Source organism: Anomaloglossus baeobatrachus, unplaced genomic scaffold (genome assembly GCF_048569485.1).
Source record: "Anomaloglossus baeobatrachus isolate aAnoBae1 unplaced genomic scaffold, aAnoBae1.hap1 Scaffold_864, whole genome shotgun sequence".
NCBI classification, from domain to species: domain Eukaryota; kingdom Metazoa; phylum Chordata; class Amphibia; order Anura; family Aromobatidae; genus Anomaloglossus; species Anomaloglossus baeobatrachus.
The window spans coordinates 1-17,123 of NW_027445255.1; the positions used below are offsets into that span (position 1 = coordinate 1).

The 17,123-nt window shown below is 46.8% G+C and overlaps 10 non-coding genes and 1 pseudogene across 10 annotated transcripts; all 11 read right to left on the reverse strand.

Annotated features, from left to right (window-relative positions):
• LOC142288875 (U2 spliceosomal RNA) lies at nucleotides 1-180 on the reverse strand (annotated as a pseudogene; the record flags this gene model as incomplete).
• A 1,387-nt stretch (nucleotides 181-1,567) lies between these two features.
• On the reverse strand, nucleotides 1,568-1,758 carry LOC142288857 (U2 spliceosomal RNA). The gene has a single exon (XR_012749472.1). It is a non-coding gene; the product is annotated as a U2 spliceosomal RNA (small nuclear RNA).
• A 1,388-nt stretch (nucleotides 1,759-3,146) lies between these two features.
• On the reverse strand, nucleotides 3,147-3,337 carry LOC142288868 (U2 spliceosomal RNA). Its single transcript, XR_012749483.1, has one exon. It is a non-coding gene; the product is annotated as a U2 spliceosomal RNA (small nuclear RNA).
• A 1,387-nt stretch (nucleotides 3,338-4,724) lies between these two features.
• LOC142288879 (U2 spliceosomal RNA) lies at nucleotides 4,725-4,915 on the reverse strand. Its single transcript, XR_012749491.1, has one exon. It is a non-coding gene; the product is annotated as a U2 spliceosomal RNA (small nuclear RNA).
• Nucleotides 4,916-6,302: 1,387 nt separating this feature from the next.
• On the reverse strand, nucleotides 6,303-6,493 carry LOC142288890 (U2 spliceosomal RNA). Its single transcript, XR_012749499.1, has one exon. It is a non-coding gene; the product is annotated as a U2 spliceosomal RNA (small nuclear RNA).
• A 1,387-nt stretch (nucleotides 6,494-7,880) lies between these two features.
• LOC142288896 (U2 spliceosomal RNA) lies at nucleotides 7,881-8,071 on the reverse strand. Its single transcript, XR_012749500.1, has one exon. It is a non-coding gene; the product is annotated as a U2 spliceosomal RNA (small nuclear RNA).
• Nucleotides 8,072-9,458: 1,387 nt separating this feature from the next.
• Nucleotides 9,459-9,649, reverse strand: LOC142288858 (U2 spliceosomal RNA). The gene has a single exon (XR_012749473.1). It is a non-coding gene; the product is annotated as a U2 spliceosomal RNA (small nuclear RNA).
• Nucleotides 9,650-11,036: 1,387 nt separating this feature from the next.
• Nucleotides 11,037-11,227, reverse strand: LOC142288859 (U2 spliceosomal RNA). The gene has a single exon (XR_012749474.1). It is a non-coding gene; the product is annotated as a U2 spliceosomal RNA (small nuclear RNA).
• A 1,387-nt stretch (nucleotides 11,228-12,614) lies between these two features.
• Nucleotides 12,615-12,805, reverse strand: LOC142288860 (U2 spliceosomal RNA). The gene has a single exon (XR_012749475.1). It is a non-coding gene; the product is annotated as a U2 spliceosomal RNA (small nuclear RNA).
• Nucleotides 12,806-14,192: 1,387 nt separating this feature from the next.
• On the reverse strand, nucleotides 14,193-14,385 carry LOC142288877 (U2 spliceosomal RNA). Its single transcript, XR_012749490.1, has one exon. It is a non-coding gene; the product is annotated as a U2 spliceosomal RNA (small nuclear RNA).
• A 2,189-nt stretch (nucleotides 14,386-16,574) lies between these two features.
• Nucleotides 16,575-16,765, reverse strand: LOC142288861 (U2 spliceosomal RNA). The gene has a single exon (XR_012749476.1). It is a non-coding gene; the product is annotated as a U2 spliceosomal RNA (small nuclear RNA).
• Between the last annotated feature and the right edge of the window lie 358 nt (nucleotides 16,766-17,123).

The window sequence follows — 17,123 nt, forward strand, 5'->3', positions numbered from 1 at the left end:
CGTTCCTGGAGGTACTGCAATACCAGGTCAATGCGTGGAGTGGACAGAGCAAGCTCTTTTTCCATCTCCCTGTTCTAAAAATCCATTTAATATATGGTCCCCAGATAGGGGACGTATCAGATATTAAACTGATAAGAACAGATACTACACTTGATCTTAGCCAAAAGGCCGAGAAGCGATAACCAGAATTGGTTTGGGCCTCGAGTGGCACCCTGGCCTATGCCGGACACATCTTAGGGAGAGAGAGCGAGAGGGAGACAAACCCACGCCTACACAAGACATTTTGTCACCCAAGCCAACCCTTGAAAAGGCTGCTTTGCAGAGCCAAAACAAGAAGAATGGTGCGTTTTGCAGCCGCCGCCCACTGCAATGAATCTGAATAACTCCTCCTTTAGGGCGCAAGCAACTCCCCTCCCCCTTGCAGTCTTTCCAATTCACGATACAAAAAGACGGACAGGACAGGTTGCCTGACTTTCCGTCACTGCCACCCTTTGCCATCCTTACCCGTAGAAAGCCCTTTCATCATCCCCAAACCCTAATCTTTTCCCTTTCCTTCCCAGCCCCCAAACCCTGCCCTCTGTACCTTTCTCACCACCCGCTTCCCTTCTCCTGTCATCCCCCTACCACCCGGGAAAAAAAGAGATTGCCCCCTCCTTCCACTAGCCCACCCTCCCACCCAAAGAACAACTTCTTCTGCGCAGCTTGTTTTCTAGGCAGCAGCGCTATTGTGATGTCATCGGGGGGCATTGTGACAAGCCGCCAGTGTTCCGTCTCTTCATGTTGTGCACAGTTCAAACGGAAAATACATCAACAGGCAGACTACAGAAAAGCTTACTATCAAAGGTTAGAGGGGGGCTTTCTCAGAGGGCTTTTTACAGTTTTTCTATTCCAATTAGCCGTTTAAGTGTACTTATTGAAAGTAGTAATTCTTTCATAGGCCGCCCTTTCTTAGTATTTGACGTTCCTTATATTGCGGTATGAGGCTTCGCAGTAGGTTGCAAACATTCATCACCCATGACTGTCCCCAATTGAGCTCAGAAGCTCAATGTCTATCATGACCTCTCTTTTAGAATGTCCAAGAGCAAGCAAACTATTCCTCCAGGAGAGGGCGCCAACAGACTACTAAAGAGATCATCATTACTCAAAGAAAACCCCAAAAACCAATGCATGATAGGAATAAACAGGTAACTTTCTTTGGAGTGGAAGCGGAGAGATCGCACCAGATGCCAATTCTAGATGTTATCACACCTGTGGTCACTGCAGCAGCAGGTGAATCCACTTTGTCCAAAAAGGGATCTATTCCATTCAATTGCAAATGATCTAGATAAGACAGAGAACTGCAGCACGGGGACATAGCCGAGTTGGTCAGGTTGAGTGGTGATGAGTTTGCTATTTGGATGAATAAAGAAAGTCAAAAGTGTGAAAGATAAAAAACAAAAGGAGGAAGTGTGAAAAGTGAATGGGCCAAATTGAGGTGCATATGAAGACGTATGCTTTCTTCCAATTCATTAAATCGGGCTAATATGAATCAGGTGAATTGAGTTCTGCTTTTGGAAACTGGGTTAAGAAGGGGTGCACCGTTCCTGGAGGTACTGCAATACCAGGTCAATGCGTGGAGTGGACAGAGCAAGCTCTTTTTCCATCTCCCTGTTCTAAAAATCCATTTAATATATGGTCCCCAGATAGGGGACGTATCAGATATTAAACTGATAAGAACAGATACTACACTTGATCTTAGCCAAAAGGCCGAGAAGCGATAACCAGAATTGGTTTGGGCCTCGAGTGGCACCTGGCCTATGCCGGACACATCTTAGGGAGAGAGAGCGAGAGGGAGACAAACCCACGCCTACACAAGACATTTTGTCACCCAAGCCAACCCTTGAAAAGGCTGCTTTGCAGAGCCAAAACAAGAAGAATGGTGCGTTTTGCAGCCGCCGCCCACTGCAATGAATCTGAATAACTCCTCCTTTAGGGCGCAAGCAACTCCCCTCCCCCTTGCAGTCTTTCCAATTCACGATACAAAAAGACGGACAGGACAGGTTGCCTGACTTTCCGTCACTGCCACCCTTTGCCATCCTTACCCGTAGAAAGCCCTTTCATCATCCCCAAACCCTAATCTTTTCCCTTTCCTTCCCAGCCCCCAAACCCTGCCCTCTGTACCTTTCTCACCACCCGCTTCCCTTCTCCTGTCATCCCCCTACCACCCGGGAAAAAAAGAGATTGCCCCCTCCTTCCACTAGCCCACCCTCCCACCCAAAGAACAACTTCTTCTGCGCAGCTTGTTTTCTAGGCAGCAGCGCTATTGTGATGTCATCGGGGGGCATTGTGACAAGCCGCCAGTGTTCCCCGTCTCTTCATGTTGTGCACAGTTCAAACGGAAAATACATCAACAGGCAGACTACAGAAAAGCTTACTATCAAAGGTTAGAGGGGGGCTTTCTCAGAGGGCTTTTTACAGTTTTTCTATTCCCAATTAGCCGTTTAAGTGTACTTATTGAAAGTAGTAATTCTTTCATAGGCCGCCCTTTCTTAGTATTTGACGTTCCTTATATTGCGGTATGAGGCTTCGCAGTAGGTTGCAAACATTCATCACCCATGACTGTCCCCAATTGAGCTCAGAAGCTCAATGTCTATCATGACCTCTCTTTTAGAATGTCCAAGAGCAAGCAAACTATTCCTCCAGGAGAGGGCGCCAACAGACTACTAAAGAGATCATCATTACTCAAAGAAAACCCCAAAAACCAATGCATGATAGGAATAAACAGGTAACTTTCTTTGGAGTGGAAGCGGAGAGATCGCACCAGATGCCAATTCTAGATGTTATCACACCTGTGGTCACTGCAGCAGCAGGTGAATCCACTTTGTCCAAAAGGGATCTATTCCATTCAATTGCAAATGATCTAGATAAGACAGAGAACTGCAGCACGGGGACATAGCCGAGTTGGTCAGGTTGAGTGGTGATGAGTTTGCTATTTGGATGAATAAAGAAAGTCAAAAGTGTGAAAGATAAAAAACAAAAGGAGGAAGTGTGAAAAGTGAATGGGCCAAATTGAGGTGCATATGAAGACGTATGCTTTCTTCCAATTCATTAAATCGGGCTAATATGAATCAGGTGAATTGAGTTCTGCTTTTGGAAACTGGGTTAAGAAGGGGTGCACCGTTCCTGGAGGTACTGCAATACCAGGTCAATGCGTGGAGTGGACAGAGCAAGCTCTTTTTCCATCTCCCTGTTCTAAAAATCCATTTAATATATGGTCCCCAGATAGGGGACGTATCAGATATTAAACTGATAAGAACAGATACTACACTTGATCTTAGCCAAAAGGCCGAGAAGCGATAACCAGAATTGGTTTGGGCCTCGAGTGGCACCCTGGCCTATGCCGGACACATCTTAGGGAGAGAGAGCGAGAGGGAGACAAACCCACGCCTACACAAGACATTTTGTCACCCAAGCCAACCCTTGAAAAGGCTGCTTTGCAGAGCCAAAACAAGAAGAATGGTGCGTTTTGCAGCCGCCGCCCACTGCAATGAATCTGAATAACTCCTCCTTTAGGGCGCAAGCAACTCCCCTCCCCCTTGCAGTCTTTCCAATTCACGATACAAAAAGACGGACAGGACAGGTTGCCTGACTTTCCGTCACTGCCACCCTTTGCCATCCTTACCCGTAGAAAGCCCTTTCATCATCCCCAAACCCTAATCTTTTCCCTTTCCTTCCCAGCCCCCAAACCCTGCCCTCTGTACCTTTCTCACCACCCGCTTCCCTTCTCCTGTCATCCCCCTACCACCCGGGAAAAAAAGAGATTGCCCCCTCCTTCCACTAGCCCACCCTCCCACCCAAAGAACAACTTCTTCTGCGCAGCTTGTTTTCTAGGCAGCAGCGCTATTGTGATGTCATCGGGGGGCATTGTGACAAGCCGCCAGTGTTCCGTCTCTTCATGTTGTGCACAGTTCAAACGGAAAATACATCAACAGGCAGACTACAGAAAAGCTTACTATCAAAGGTTAGAGGGGGGCTTTCTCAGAGGGCTTTTTACAGTTTTTCTATTCCCAATTAGCCGTTTAAGTGTACTTATTGAAAGTAGTAATTCTTTCATAGGCCGCCCTTTCTTAGTATTTGACGTTCCTTATATTGCGGTATGAGGCTTCGCAGTAGGTTGCAAACATTCATCACCCATGACTGTCCCCAATTGAGCTCAGAAGCTCAATGTCTATCATGACCTCTCTTTTAGAATGTCCAAGAGCAAGCAAACTATTCCTCCAGGAGAGGGCGCCAACAGACTACTAAAGAGATCATCATTACTCAAAGAAAACCCCAAAAACCAATGCATGATAGGAATAAACAGGTAACTTTCTTTGGAGTGGAAGCGGAGAGATCGCACCAGATGCCAATTCTAGATGTTATCACACCTGTGGTCACTGCAGCAGCAGGTGAATCCACTTTGTCCAAAAGGGATCTATTCCATTCAATTGCAAATGATCTAGATAAGACAGAGAACTGCAGCACGGGGACATAGCCGAGTTGGTCAGGTTGAGTGGTGATGAGTTTGCTATTTGGATGAATAAAGAAAGTCAAAAGTGTGAAAGATAAAAAACAAAAGGAGGAAGTGTGAAAAGTGAATGGGCCAAATTGAGGTGCATATGAAGACGTATGCTTTCTTCCAATTCATTAAATCGGGCTAATATGAATCAGGTGAATTGAGTTCTGCTTTTGGAAACTGGGTTAAGAAGGGGTGCACCGTTCCTGGAGGTACTGCAATACCAGGTCAATGCGTGGAGTGGACAGAGCAAGCTCTTTTTCCATCTCCCTGTTCTAAAAATCCATTTAATATATGGTCCCCAGATAGGGGACGTATCAGATATTAAACTGATAAGAACAGATACTACACTTGATCTTAGCCAAAAGGCCGAGAAGCGATAACCAGAATTGGTTTGGGCCTCGAGTGGCACCCTGGCCTATGCCGGACACATCTTAGGGAGAGAGAGCGAGAGGGAGACAAACCCACGCCTACACAAGACATTTTGTCACCCAAGCCAACCCTTGAAAAGGCTGCTTTGCAGAGCCAAAACAAGAAGAATGGTGCGTTTTGCAGCCGCCGCCCACTGCAATGAATCTGAATAACTCCTCCTTTAGGGCGCAAGCAACTCCCCTCCCCCTTGCAGTCTTTCCAATTCACGATACAAAAAGACGGACAGGACAGGTTGCCTGACTTTCCGTCACTGCCACCCTTTGCCATCCTTACCCGTAGAAAGCCCTTTCATCATCCCCAAACCCTAATCTTTTCCCTTTCCTTCCCAGCCCCCAAACCCTGCCCTCTGTACCTTTCTCACCACCCGCTTCCCTTCTCCTGTCATCCCCCTACCACCCGGGAAAAAAAGAGATTGCCCCCTCCTTCCACTAGCCCACCCTCCCACCCAAAGAACAACTTCTTCTGCGCAGCTTGTTTTCTAGGCAGCAGCGCTATTGTGATGTCATCGGGGGGCATTGTGACAAGCCGCCAGTGTTCCGTCTCTTCATGTTGTGCACAGTTCAAACGGAAAATACATCAACAGGCAGACTACAGAAAAGCTTACTATCAAAGGTTAGAGGGGGGCTTTCTCAGAGGGCTTTTTACAGTTTTTCTATTCCCAATTAGCCGTTTAAGTGTACTTATTGAAAGTAGTAATTCTTTCATAGGCCGCCCTTTCTTAGTATTTGACGTTCCTTATATTGCGGTATGAGGCTTCGCAGTAGGTTGCAAACATTCATCACCCATGACTGTCCCCAATTGAGCTCAGAAGCTCAATGTCTATCATGACCTCTCTTTTAGAATGTCCAAGAGCAAGCAAACTATTCCTCCAGGAGAGGGCGCCAACAGACTACTAAAGAGATCATCATTACTCAAAGAAAACCCCAAAAACCAATGCATGATAGGAATAAACAGGTAACTTTCTTTGGAGTGGAAGCGGAGAGATCGCACCAGATGCCAATTCTAGATGTTATCACACCTGTGGTCACTGCAGCAGCAGGTGAATCCACTTTGTCCAAAAGGGATCTATTCCATTCAATTGCAAATGATCTAGATAAGACAGAGAACTGCAGCACGGGGACATAGCCGAGTTGGTCAGGTTGAGTGGTGATGAGTTTGCTATTTGGATGAATAAAGAAAGTCAAAAGTGTGAAAGATAAAAAACAAAAGGAGGAAGTGTGAAAAGTGAATGGGCCAAATTGAGGTGCATATGAAGACGTATGCTTTCTTCCAATTCATTAAATCGGGCTAATATGAATCAGGTGAATTGAGTTCTGCTTTTGGAAACTGGGTTAAGAAGGGGTGCACCGTTCCTGGAGGTACTGCAATACCAGGTCAATGCGTGGAGTGGACAGAGCAAGCTCTTTTTCCATCTCCCTGTTCTAAAAATCCATTTAATATATGGTCCCCAGATAGGGGACGTATCAGATATTAAACTGATAAGAACAGATACTACACTTGATCTTAGCCAAAAGGCCGAGAAGCGATAACCAGAATTGGTTTGGGCCTCGAGTGGCACCCTGGCCTATGCCGGACACATCTTAGGGAGAGAGAGCGAGAGGGAGACAAACCCACGCCTACACAAGACATTTTGTCACCCAAGCCAACCCTTGAAAAGGCTGCTTTGCAGAGCCAAAACAAGAAGAATGGTGCGTTTTGCAGCCGCCGCCCACTGCAATGAATCTGAATAACTCCTCCTTTAGGGCGCAAGCAACTCCCCTCCCCCTTGCAGTCTTTCCAATTCACGATACAAAAAGACGGACAGGACAGGTTGCCTGACTTTCCGTCACTGCCACCCTTTGCCATCCTTACCCGTAGAAAGCCCTTTCATCATCCCCAAACCCTAATCTTTTCCCTTTCCTTCCCAGCCCCCAAACCCTGCCCTCTGTACCTTTCTCACCACCCGCTTCCCTTCTCCTGTCATCCCCCTACCACCCGGGAAAAAAAGAGATTGCCCCCTCCTTCCACTAGCCCACCCTCCCACCCAAAGAACAACTTCTTCTGCGCAGCTTGTTTTCTAGGCAGCAGCGCTATTGTGATGTCATCGGGGGGCATTGTGACAAGCCGCCAGTGTTCCGTCTCTTCATGTTGTGCACAGTTCAAACGGAAAATACATCAACAGGCAGACTACAGAAAAGCTTACTATCAAAGGTTAGAGGGGGGCTTTCTCAGAGGGCTTTTTACAGTTTTTCTATTCCCAATTAGCCGTTTAAGTGTACTTATTGAAAGTAGTAATTCTTTCATAGGCCGCCCTTTCTTAGTATTTGACGTTCCTTATATTGCGGTATGAGGCTTCGCAGTAGGTTGCAAACATTCATCACCCATGACTGTCCCCAATTGAGCTCAGAAGCTCAATGTCTATCATGACCTCTCTTTTAGAATGTCCAAGAGCAAGCAAACTATTCCTCCAGGAGAGGGCGCCAACAGACTACTAAAGAGATCATCATTACTCAAAGAAAACCCCAAAAACCAATGCATGATAGGAATAAACAGGTAACTTTCTTTGGAGTGGAAGCGGAGAGATCGCACCAGATGCCAATTCTAGATGTTATCACACCTGTGGTCACTGCAGCAGCAGGTGAATCCACTTTGTCCAAAAGGGATCTATTCCATTCAATTGCAAATGATCTAGATAAGACAGAGAACTGCAGCACGGGGACATAGCCGAGTTGGTCAGGTTGAGTGGTGATGAGTTTGCTATTTGGATGAATAAAGAAAGTCAAAAGTGTGAAAGATAAAAAACAAAAGGAGGAAGTGTGAAAAGTGAATGGGCCAAATTGAGGTGCATATGAAGACGTATGCTTTCTTCCAATTCATTAAATCGGGCTAATATGAATCAGGTGAATTGAGTTCTGCTTTTGGAAACTGGGTTAAGAAGGGGTGCACCGTTCCTGGAGGTACTGCAATACCAGGTCAATGCGTGGAGTGGACAGAGCAAGCTCTTTTTCCATCTCCCTGTTCTAAAAATCCATTTAATATATGGTCCCCAGATAGGGGACGTATCAGATATTAAACTGATAAGAACAGATACTACACTTGATCTTAGCCAAAAGGCCGAGAAGCGATAACCAGAATTGGTTTGGGCCTCGAGTGGCACCCTGGCCTATGCCGGACACATCTTAGGGAGAGAGAGCGAGAGGGAGACAAACCCACGCCTACACAAGACATTTTGTCACCCAAGCCAACCCTTGAAAAGGCTGCTTTGCAGAGCCAAAACAAGAAGAATGGTGCGTTTTGCAGCCGCCGCCCACTGCAATGAATCTGAATAACTCCTCCTTTAGGGCGCAAGCAACTCCCCTCCCCCTTGCAGTCTTTCCAATTCACGATACAAAAAGACGGACAGGACAGGTTGCCTGACTTTCCGTCACTGCCACCCTTTGCCATCCTTACCCGTAGAAAGCCCTTTCATCATCCCCAAACCCTAATCTTTTCCCTTTCCTTCCCAGCCCCCAAACCCTGCCCTCTGTACCTTTCTCACCACCCGCTTCCCTTCTCCTGTCATCCCCCTACCACCCGGGAAAAAAAGAGATTGCCCCCTCCTTCCACTAGCCCACCCTCCCACCCAAAGAACAACTTCTTCTGCGCAGCTTGTTTTCTAGGCAGCAGCGCTATTGTGATGTCATCGGGGGGCATTGTGACAAGCCGCCAGTGTTCCGTCTCTTCATGTTGTGCACAGTTCAAACGGAAAATACATCAACAGGCAGACTACAGAAAAGCTTACTATCAAAGGTTAGAGGGGGGCTTTCTCAGAGGGCTTTTTACAGTTTTTCTATTCCCAATTAGCCGTTTAAGTGTACTTATTGAAAGTAGTAATTCTTTCATAGGCCGCCCTTTCTTAGTATTTGACGTTCCTTATATTGCGGTATGAGGCTTCGCAGTAGGTTGCAAACATTCATCACCCATGACTGTCCCCAATTGAGCTCAGAAGCTCAATGTCTATCATGACCTCTCTTTTAGAATGTCCAAGAGCAAGCAAACTATTCCTCCAGGAGAGGGCGCCAACAGACTACTAAAGAGATCATCATTACTCAAAGAAAACCCCAAAAACCAATGCATGATAGGAATAAACAGGTAACTTTCTTTGGAGTGGAAGCGGAGAGATCGCACCAGATGCCAATTCTAGATGTTATCACACCTGTGGTCACTGCAGCAGCAGGTGAATCCACTTTGTCCAAAAGGGATCTATTCCATTCAATTGCAAATGATCTAGATAAGACAGAGAACTGCAGCACGGGGACATAGCCGAGTTGGTCAGGTTGAGTGGTGATGAGTTTGCTATTTGGATGAATAAAGAAAGTCAAAAGTGTGAAAGATAAAAAACAAAAGGAGGAAGTGTGAAAAGTGAATGGGCCAAATTGAGGTGCATATGAAGACGTATGCTTTCTTCCAATTCATTAAATCGGGCTAATATGAATCAGGTGAATTGAGTTCTGCTTTTGGAAACTGGGTTAAGAAGGGGTGCACCGTTCCTGGAGGTACTGCAATACCAGGTCAATGCGTGGAGTGGACAGAGCAAGCTCTTTTTCCATCTCCCTGTTCTAAAAATCCATTTAATATATGGTCCCCAGATAGGGGACGTATCAGATATTAAACTGATAAGAACAGATACTACACTTGATCTTAGCCAAAAGGCCGAGAAGCGATAACCAGAATTGGTTTGGGCCTCGAGTGGCACCCTGGCCTATGCCGGACACATCTTAGGGAGAGAGAGCGAGAGGGAGACAAACCCACGCCTACACAAGACATTTTGTCACCCAAGCCAACCCTTGAAAAGGCTGCTTTGCAGAGCCAAAACAAGAAGAATGGTGCGTTTTGCAGCCGCCGCCCACTGCAATGAATCTGAATAACTCCTCCTTTAGGGCGCAAGCAACTCCCCTCCCCCTTGCAGTCTTTCCAATTCACGATACAAAAAGACGGACAGGACAGGTTGCCTGACTTTCCGTCACTGCCAACCTTTGCCATCCTTACCCGTAGAAAGCCCTTTCATCATCCCCAAACCCTAATCTTTTCCCTTTCCTTCCCAGCCCCCAAACCCTGCCCTCTGTACCTTTCTCACCACCCGCTTCCCTTCTCCTGTCATCCCCCTACCACCCGGGAAAAAAAGAGATTGCCCCCTCCTTCCACTAGCCCACCCTCCCACCCAAAGAACAACTTCTTCTGCGCAGCTTGTTTTCTAGGCAGCAGCGCTATTGTGATGTCATCGGGGGGCATTGTGACAAGCCGCCAGTGTTCCGTCTCTTCATGTTGTGCACAGTTCAAACGGAAAATACATCAACAGGCAGACTACAGAAAAGCTTACTATCAAAGGTTAGAGGGGGGCTTTCTCAGAGGGCTTTTTACAGTTTTTCTATTCCCAATTAGCCGTTTAAGTGTACTTATTGAAAGTAGTAATTCTTTCATAGGCCGCCCTTTCTTAGTATTTGACGTTCCTTATATTGCGGTATGAGGCTTCGCAGTAGGTTGCAAACATTCATCACCCATGACTGTCCCCAATTGAGCTCAGAAGCTCAATGTCTATCATGACCTCTCTTTTAGAATGTCCAAGAGCAAGCAAACTATTCCTCCAGGAGAGGGCGCCAACAGACTACTAAAGAGATCATCATTACTCAAAGAAAACCCCAAAAACCAATGCATGATAGGAATAAACAGGTAACTTTCTTTGGAGTGGAAGCGGAGAGATCGCACCAGATGCCAATTCTAGATGTTATCACACCTGTGGTCACTGCAGCAGCAGGTGAATCCACTTTGTCCAAAAGGGATCTATTCCATTCAATTGCAAATGATCTAGATAAGACAGAGAACTGCAGCACGGGGACATAGCCGAGTTGGTCAGGTTGAGTGGTGATGAGTTTGCTATTTGGATGAATAAAGAAAGTCAAAAGTGTGAAAGATAAAAAACAAAAGGAGGAAGTGTGAAAAGTGAATGGGCCAAATTGAGGTGCATATGAAGACGTATGCTTTCTTCCAATTCATTAAATCGGGCTAATATGAATCAGGTGAATTGAGTTCTGCTTTTGGAAACTGGGTTAAGAAGGGGTGCACCGTTCCTGGAGGTACTGCAATACCAGGTCAATGCGTGGAGTGGACAGAGCAAGCTCTTTTTCCATCTCCCTGTTCTAAAAATCCATTTAATATATGGTCCCCAGATAGGGGACGTATCAGATATTAAACTGATAAGAACAGATACTACACTTGATCTTAGCCAAAAGGCCGAGAAGCGATAACCAGAATTGGTTTGGGCCTCGAGTGGCACCCTGGCCTATGCCGGACACATCTTAGGGAGAGAGAGCGAGAGGGAGACAAACCCACGCCTACACAAGACATTTTGTCACCCAAGCCAACCCTTGAAAAGGCTGCTTTGCAGAGCCAAAACAAGAAGAATGGTGCGTTTTGCAGCCGCCGCCCACTGCAATGAATCTGAATAACTCCTCCTTTAGGGCGCAAGCAACTCCCCTCCCCCTTGCAGTCTTTCCAATTCACGATACAAAAAGACGGACAGGACAGGTTGCCTGACTTTCCGTCACTGCCACCCTTTGCCATCCTTACCCGTAGAAAGCCCTTTCATCATCCCCAAACCCTAATCTTTTCCCTTTCCTTCCCAGCCCCCAAACCCTGCCCTCTGTACCTTTCTCACCACCCGCTTCCCTTCTCCTGTCATCCCCCTACCACCCGGGAAAAAAAGAGATTGCCCCCTCCTTCCACTAGCCCACCCTCCCACCCAAAGAACAACTTCTTCTGCGCAGCTTGTTTTCTAGGCAGCAGCGCTATTGTGATGTCATCGGGGGGCATTGTGACAAGCCGCCAGTGTTCCGTCTCTTCATGTTGTGCACAGTTCAAACGGAAAATACATCAACAGGCAGACTACAGAAAAGCTTACTATCAAAGGTTAGAGGGGGGCTTTCTCAGAGGGCTTTTTACAGTTTTTCTATTCCCAATTAGCCGTTTAAGTGTACTTATTGAAAGTAGTAATTCTTTCATAGGCCGCCCTTTCTTAGTATTTGACGTTCCTTATATTGCGGTATGAGGCTTCGCAGTAGGTTGCAAACATTCATCACCCATGACTGTCCCCAATTGAGCTCAGAAGCTCAATGTCTATCATGACCTCTCTTTTAGAATGTCCAAGAGCAAGCAAACTATTCCTCCAGGAGAGGGCGCCAACAGACTACTAAAGAGATCATCATTACTCAAAGAAAACCCCAAAAACCAATGCATGATAGGAATAAACAGGTAACTTTCTTTGGAGTGGAAGCGGAGAGATCGCACCAGATGCCAATTCTAGATGTTATCACACCTGTGGTCACTGCAGCAGCAGGTGAATCCACTTTGTCCAAAAGGGATCTATTCCATTCAATTGCAAATGATCTAGATAAGACAGAGAACTGCAGCACGGGGACATAGCCGAGTTGGTCAGGTTGAGTGGTGATGAGTTTGCTATTTGGATGAATAAAGAAAGTCAAAAGTGTGAAAGATAAAAAACAAAAGGAGGAAGTGTGAAAAGTGAATGGGCCAAATTGAGGTGCATATGAAGACGTATGCTTTCTTCCAATTCATTAAATCGGGCTAATATGAATCAGGTGAATTGAGTTCTGCTTTTGGAAACTGGGTTAAGAAGGGGTGCACCGTTCCTGGAGGTACTGCAATACCAGGTCAATGCGTGGAGTGGACAGAGCAAGCTCTTTTTCCATCTCCCTGTTCTAAAAATCCATTTAATATATGGTCCCCAGATAGGGGACGTATCAGATATTAAACTGATAAGAACAGATACTACACTTGATCTTAGCCAAAAGGCCGAGAAGCGATAACCAGAATTGGTTTGGGCCTCGAGTGGCACCCTGGCCTATGCCGGACACATCTTAGGGAGAGAGAGCGAGAGGGAGACAAACCCACGCCTACACAAGACATTTTGTCACCCAAGCCAACCCTTGAAAAGGCTGCTTTGCAGAGCCAAAACAAGAAGAATGGTGCGTTTTGCAGCCGCCGCCCACTGCAATGAATCTGAATAACTCCTCCTTTAGGGCGCAAGCAACTCCCCTCCCCCTTGCAGTCTTTCCAATTCACGATACAAAAAGACGGACAGGACAGGTTGCCTGACTTTCCGTCACTGCCACCCTTTGCCATCCTTACCCGTAGAAAGCCCTTTCATCATCCCCAAACCCTAATCTTTTCCCTTTCCTTCCCAGCCCCCAAACCCTGCCCTCTGTACCTTTCTCACCACCCGCTTCCCTTCTCCTGTCATCCCCCTACCACCCGGGAAAAAAAGAGATTGCCCCCTCCTTCCACTAGCCCACCCTCCCACCCAAAGAACAACTTCTTCTGCGCAGCTTGTTTTCTAGGCAGCAGCGCTATTGTGATGTCATCGGGGGGCATTGTGACAAGCCGCCAGTGTTCCGTCTCTTCATGTTGTGCACAGTTCAAACGGAAAATACATCAACAGGCAGACTACAGAAAAGCTTACTATCAAAGGTTAGAGGGGGGCTTTCTCAGAGGGCTTTTTACAGTTTTTCTATTCCCAATTAGCCGTTTAAGTGTACTTATTGAAAGTAGTAATTCTTTCATAGGCCGCCCTTTCTTAGTATTTGACGTTCCTTATATTGCGGTATGAGGCTTCGCAGTAGGTTGCAAACATTCATCACCCATGACTGTCCCCAATTGAGCTCAGAAGCTCAATGTCTATCATGACCTCTCTTTTAGAATGTCCAAGAGCAAGCAAACTATTCCTCCAGGAGAGGGCGCCAACAGACTACTAAAGAGATCATCATTACTCAAAGAAAACCCCAAAAACCAATGCATGATAGGAATAAACAGGTAACTTTCTTTGGAGTGGAAGCGGAGAGATCGCACCAGATGCCAATTCTAGATGTTATCACACCTGTGGTCACTGCAGCAGCAGGTGAATCCACTTTGTCCAAAAGGGATCTATTCCATTCAATTGCAAATGATCTAGATAAGACAGAGAACTGCAGCACGGGGACATAGCCGAGTTGGTCAGGTTGAGTGGTGATGAGTTTGCTATTTGGATGAATAAAGAAAGTCAAAAGTGTGAAAGATAAAAAACAAAAGGAGGAAGTGTGAAAAGTGAATGGGCCAAATTGAGGTGCATATGAAGACGTATGCTTTCTTCCAATTCATTAAATCGGGCTAATATGAATCAGGTGAATTGAGTTCTGCTTTTGGAAACTGGGTTAAGAAGGGGTGCACCGTTCCTGGAGGTACTGCAATACCAGGTCAATGCGTGGAGTGGACAGAGCAAGCTCTTTTTCCATCTCCCTGTTCTAAAAATCCATTTAATATATGGTCCCCAGATAGGGGACGTATCAGATATTAAACTGATAAGAACAGATTTTTGATTTAATGAAGCTTTCCAAAGCACCACAAAAAATGCATGACCGAAGTCACACCAAAAACAGTGCAAAGGCTAGGATTCGTGTGGACCCCACCGTGAGGAGAGGGTCCCCAAAAATCAACCCCGTCCCTCCGAGCCAGAAGGCCACAGCAAGGGTCAGGGATCTTCGGTGCTCCCCCAAGCCGAAGCCTGGTTGAGCCTTGTCGTTGCTCCCAGCGTCCACCCAGGCATCTTACCCAAGTGGAGTAGAGAGCTACTAGTTGTTGGTTTCGCAGCCGAAACTGCCCGGACCGTCAACCGGTGTTGGTTTCTCAGCCCAAGGCTAACCGGACCTCCAACCGGGTGTTGGTTTCTCAGCCGAAGCTGACCCAGACCTCCAACCGGGTGTTGGTTTCTCAGCCGAAGCTGACCCAGACCTCCAACCGGGTGTTAGTTTCTCAGCCCAAAGCTGACCAGACCTCCGACCGGGATTATAAAAATTTCCCTTCCTAGCCAGAAGGCCGGGATAGGGTAATATGCTCAAAAAGTATGAAAAGGCAAGGTACGGTGTGCTACAGAGCCCAAGGCTTGCCGGGGTCCCAAGCCAGCAAGCTCAGACTCACTCCAGGGTCGTCAGTCCTGGGGCACGTTGTACCATAGCCCCCCACCCTTACTCAGTCTAATAGCCTCGATCCTGGTAGGGCCATGTTTTCCTCTAGATGAATATACTATCCACCCAGAGTACTAGCAAGCGCAACCTTCCAGTGTGCATTGTATCATTGTACTAAGGTGGCCTGGAGCTTAAACCACCTCTTCGAACAACACTACACTTGATCTTAGCCAAAAGGCCGAGAAGCGATAACCAGAATTGGTTTGGGCCTCGAGTGGCACCCTGGCCTATGCCGGACACATCTTAGGGAGAGAGAGCGAGAGGGAGACAAACCCACGCCTACACAAGACATTTTGTCACCCAAGCCAACCCTTGAAAAGGCTGCTTTGCAGAGCCAAAACAAGAAGAATGGTGCGTTTTGCAGCCGCCGCCCACTGCAATGAATCTGAATAACTCCTCCTTTAGGGCGCAAGCAACTCCCCTCCCCCTTGCAGTCTTTCCAATTCACGATACAAAAAGACGGACAGGACAGGTTGCCTGACTTTCCGTCACTGCCACCCTTTGCCATCCTTACCCGTAGAAAGCCCTTTCATCATCCCCAAACCCTAATCTTTTCCCTTTCCTTCCCAGCCCCCAAACCCTGCCCTCTGTACCTTTCTCACCACCCGCTTCCCTTCTCCTGTCATCCCCCTACCACCCGGGAAAAAAAGAGATTGCCCCCTCCTTCCACTAGCCCACCCTCCCACCCAAAGAACAACTTCTTCTGCGCAGCTTGTTTTCTAGGCAGCAGCGCTATTGTGATGTCATCGGGGGGCATTGTGACAAGCCGCCAGTGTTCCGTCTCTTCATGTTGTGCACAGTTCAAACGGAAAATACATCAACAGGCAGACTACAGAAAAGCTTACTATCAAAGGTTAGAGGGGGGCTTTCTCAGAGGGCTTTTTACAGTTTTTCTATTCCCAATTAGCCGTTTAAGTGTACTTATTGAAAGTAGTAATTCTTTCATAGGCCGCCCTTTCTTAGTATTTGACGTTCCTTATATTGCGGTATGAGGCTTCGCAGTAGGTTGCAAACATTCATCACCCATGACTGTCCCCAATTGAGCTCAGAAGCTCAATGTCTATCATGACCTCTCTTTTAGAATGTCCAAGAGCAAGCAAACTATTCCTCCAGGAGAGGGCGCCAACAGACTACTAAAGAGATCATCATTACTCAAAGAAAACCCCAAAAACCAATGCATGATAGGAATAAACAGGTAACTTTCTTTGGAGTGGAAGCGGAGAGATCGCACCAGATGCCAATTCTAGATGTTATCACACCTGTGGTCACTGCAGCAGCAGGTGAATCCACTTTGTCCAAAAGGGATCTATTCCATTCAATTGCAAATGATCTAGATAAGACAGAGAACTGCAGCACGGGGACATAGCCGAGTTGGTCAGGTTGAGTGGTGATGAGTTTGCTATTTGGATGAATAAAGAAAGTCAAAAGTGTGAAAGATAAAAAACAAAAGGAGGAAGTGTGAAAAGTGAATGGGCCAAATTGAGGTGCATATGAAGACGTATGCTTTCTTCCAATTCATTAAATCGGGCTAATATGAATCAGGTGAATTGAGTTCTGCTTTTGGAAACTGGGTTAAGAAGGGGTGCACCGTTCCTGGAGGTACTGCAATACCAGGTCAATGCGTGGAGTGGACAGAGCAAGCTCTTTTTCCATCTCCCTGTTCTAAAAATCCATTTAATATATGGTCCCCAGATAGGGGACGTATCAGATATTAAACTGATAAGAACAGATACTACACTTGATCTTAGCCAAAAGGCCGAGAAGCGATAACCAGAATTGGTTTGGGCCTCGAGTGGCACCCTGGCCTATGCCGGACACATCTTAGGGAGAGAGAGCGAGAGGGAGACAAACCCACGCCTACACAAGACATTTTGTCACCCAAGCCAACCCTTGAAAAGGCTGCTTTGCAGAGCCAAAACAAGAAGAATGGTGCGTTTTGCAGCCGCCGCCCACTGCAATGAATCTGAATAACTCCTCCTTTAGGGCGCAAGCAACTCCCCTCCCCCTTGCAGTCTTTCCAATTCACGATACAAAAAGACGGACAGGACAGGTTGCCTGACTTTCCGTCACTGCCACCCTTTGCCATCCTTACCCGTAGAAAGCCCTTTCATCATCCCCAAACCCTA